Source organism: Acyrthosiphon pisum, chromosome A2, assembly GCF_005508785.2.
Source record: "Acyrthosiphon pisum isolate AL4f chromosome A2, pea_aphid_22Mar2018_4r6ur, whole genome shotgun sequence".
NCBI classification, from domain to species: Eukaryota; Metazoa; Arthropoda; class Insecta; order Hemiptera; family Aphididae; genus Acyrthosiphon; species Acyrthosiphon pisum.
In genome coordinates, this window is record NC_042495.1 from 15,549,551 (window position 1) to 15,553,436 (window position 3,886).

A 3,886-nucleotide genomic window follows, 5' to 3' on the forward strand; every position below is an offset into this window, starting at 1 on the left:
GAACAAAATAAACAATAATTTACCTATGGATTTTATTACATTATATAGTGAATTATCGTTGCATGTATGAGTTGCTACTGAATCAACAACTTATTATGAACAAAGTTTAATGCTTATTGTATTTTTCATAACAGAATATTTTTTATTGTTTATTACATACAAAAAAAGTTGAAATTCCAGCGAGTATAGTTAAACGAATTTAAAGTGTATGTAGGTGGAATGAAGTGGCACGGCGGTACCCCTATCTGCATAATATTACCATTCTCTTCGGGAGTTGCACATACCTCAGTTGAAAAATTTAGACATTTTCACAATTTTTGGAAAAACGAGTTCAACCATTAACATTTAAAATATAATATACCTAGGTAGTCCCGAATAATCTTTAAAGACTACAGTAACACTAAAATAAACCGTTTAATTGTATTCTATGAAAATAGTGTTTAGAATTTCAAAAAATTTATTTTAATATTGTCCTAAAATTTATTAATGGACAATATTACTTCCGTGTTTAACATTTCAAACATTATAAGTCATGTTGTACACGTTACACTGGCTGACGTTTCTAAAATAGGTACCTATTTACTTTGTTTGATAAAATTAATTTTTAAATAAAATTAACTTTTTGGTAGATCATAACCAACCACCAACCTTGAGCCGGCTGCAACAAATATTTAGTTTAATTTAATTTTTGGTGCTTGGTTAGTTATTTTTTTTTGATTCTGAGCGGAGCAATTAATGTAATGATATTACAACAATGTGTAATTTTATTTTTCATTTTTTTTTTCATCTATGATTTGAAAATGTTATGCAAGATTCCTCATAAATTTATCTGCCTTTATCAAAAAAAAAAAAAATGTCTACAATCAAATTAAACACAAATCATAAAAATTATATTCTGACACAGATTTTACAAAAATTGATAGTGTAGATTATAAAAATTATTTTTTAGAATAAATAATATTGAACAAAATTTAATCGACTTACAAATTATTACATACTATTATGATTTTGATTTAGCTATAAAAAAAATATTTTTGTCATAGGTACTAGTATATATTATTAATAAATAAACATAATTTAAAAAAATAAATGTGTCATATTTGGTTAAATAAAAGTAAAAAAAAATATTTTATATACAAATAAATACTAAATTTGTTTGTACATAATATAATAGTAAAAAGTGTAGTCTTGTGATAAAAAAAATATGTAGCAATCAAATGCATGTTTTAAAAAAATATATTGAAAAAAAATATAAAACAAATTGAATTGATGCATCACATATTAACTTATATATTTAACCAATATAATATAAACACAATATAAAGTAACAAAGCTCATACATTTTGTGAAATTAGATATGTTAAATAAAATATTGATATTTAATACAAACACAAGTAAACATTTAAGTTTAATTTTACAAAATCAAAGTAAAGATGAAAATAAATTAATATTTGTGCGCTAAGATTGATCCAACATTTTTAACTTAAATTCTAATTTTAACTTTTAATATTAATCTTTTAAAAAATATTCAGGAAACATTACATTCCACATCACATCTGAGCCTGTCAACAACACAAAATGACAAAACACGACTTGTAACATAATTTTTTTTCCCACGGACGGACATTTTAAGATTTCGTAACGTGTATACTCCAGCAAGTAGACCAGCAATAGTACCAGCTAAATGTGCCGTATAACCAATCTAAAAAATATTATAATTAGATTAATATAACAAGCTATTCAAGAAAAAACATTTAATTTACATACCTTAAGATTGTCAACGTTAACAAAATAGCAATATTTTAAATAGACGATCCAGAATCAAAAGTAATTAGAAAAGCAAATACCAAGAGTAGGTAATAATAACACACTCCATTTCAGGCCAACAACACTGTATTTCCGCACAAATTCGCCATCTTATATTCTCCCCTCCTTGTTTTTTGTGTCTCCTGTTCGTCGTATTAGTTTTTCCTTTAAATTTCATTATATTATCTCAAATTGCCAAATTGTTCACATATTGTAAATTTCGATTTTTTTCTTCATTGTTCTCCCTTTTATTATGAACACAATAATGTAAAATATTATTAATAGGCTATAGCCAATGTGCTAATTTTTTTTTTTAATCAGAATACTGTTTCCTTTTTGAAAATAATTGCTTATACCTTTTTGTATTATTTTTTTTTTAATAAACATTTTTGGGAACACAAAAAAATATTGTTTCTTTTTTTTTTCATTTGGTCGAGTGTATAATCAATTGTTACAGATTTAACGAGTAAAAAATCGTTAAAATATATATTTAAAATAAAAAACACGTTAGTCGATTACACAAAGAATAATTACAGTAGATCTGCAGTATAAACTCTACACACCGATATTATAATAATATGTTCCACAAAATATTTTAGACATCATAAGACTGAAAGCGACGATAACTGCTGAATAAATCTTAAAATAATGCATTCGTTCCACTCAGAATCTAAAAAATATAATTTACATACCTTATTGTCAATGTTAACAAAATAGCGATTGTAAATAGACGATCCAAAATCAAAAGTAATTAGAAAAGCAAATACCAAGAGTTGGTAAATAGCACACTCCATTTCAGACCAATTCTGTAAAATCAATTTGTACAGAATATAAATTAATCATACTCTGAATTAATATATTTTTATTTATTTTACATAATCAATATAAATTTCATTACAATGATGGAATAAACAAAAAATAGTTTTAAATACACTCACAATAATTATAGTAGCTACGTGTGCTGTGTTCAAAGCATAAACGCCTCCAGAAGCACCAGCCAAATAAACTGAAGGATCGGTTACTGACGTAGCCAGTGAACCAGCTAAAACTCCGGATAAATAAATTAACACTGCTCTCCAACCACGATGAACCATCTCCAATGGTGCTCCGAGTAATAGCTGAACAATTTAATTTACTGTCAAATGAGTCTGTCTGAAAATAAGTAGTAACATGTTATTCAGTTATAGGTATGATTAGATCATAAGTTAGAAATCTATAAAAACTAATGGCACAACTAGGATTGTCGTCAAAGGATAGAGTCCAAAAATGACACATTCTTTCTGAGCAAAATTAAATACAAAATAATTAAATGAAAATTATAATGAATATTTTTTAATGCAATATTCAAACACCATAACTATTAAGAAAAAAAAAGCAGGTAAGTGGATGTCGCTCCGATGTACAGTAGGTTACAAGTGGGTCATTGTATAATGGGTTGTATTAGACTTGAATTCAATGATAAAATATCATTGTATAAGAAAAACGATTTTGAGCGGAGACGGTTTGTCAGTCTGGGTATTTTATATTGTTATTATTTATTTTATCATGTAAGTTGAATTAATATTATAATATTATAATTTTTTATTCATTTCTATGTTGATAAACAAAGCGTTAGAAATTAAAATCCCATTTTTAGCGTTTTTTCGTAATTTTTCAGTGGTTTTTCCCGTGGCATTAAATAACTATTGAGAAAATCGGAAAATCACCTCTCTAAAGTACCATCTTGATCCGATTTTCTAAAAGATAAGGTACTATGTGTTGAAATCAAAGCACTCCTTCAGGTAGAAATTTTGTATACAGGATATAAAAATAAAAAAAAATAAACACCATTGTAAAACCAATAGCTTTCTCGCTCCGCTCAGAATCTAAAAAATGATTAAATATATAAAAGTAATATTTAATACATATTGTTATACTCATACAAAACAAAACTTTGAATAAAAATTCTTTATTTTTATTACATTTTACATTTGCCTCATTATATTTTTATAGTCCAAAATTCAGCCATAATTATTCTAAAGTCAGTACGTCTAAACTTCATTATCTGTAGTCTGTAACCGACAAAGTGCTAAGTATATTA

General features: G+C 25.8%; 1 pseudogene; it reads right to left on the minus strand.

The window, feature by feature from the left end:
• Positions 1–1,444: 1,444 nt before the first annotated feature.
• On the minus strand, positions 1,445–3,179 carry LOC115034249 (annotated as a pseudogene).
• Positions 3,180–3,886: the final 707 nt, after the last annotated feature.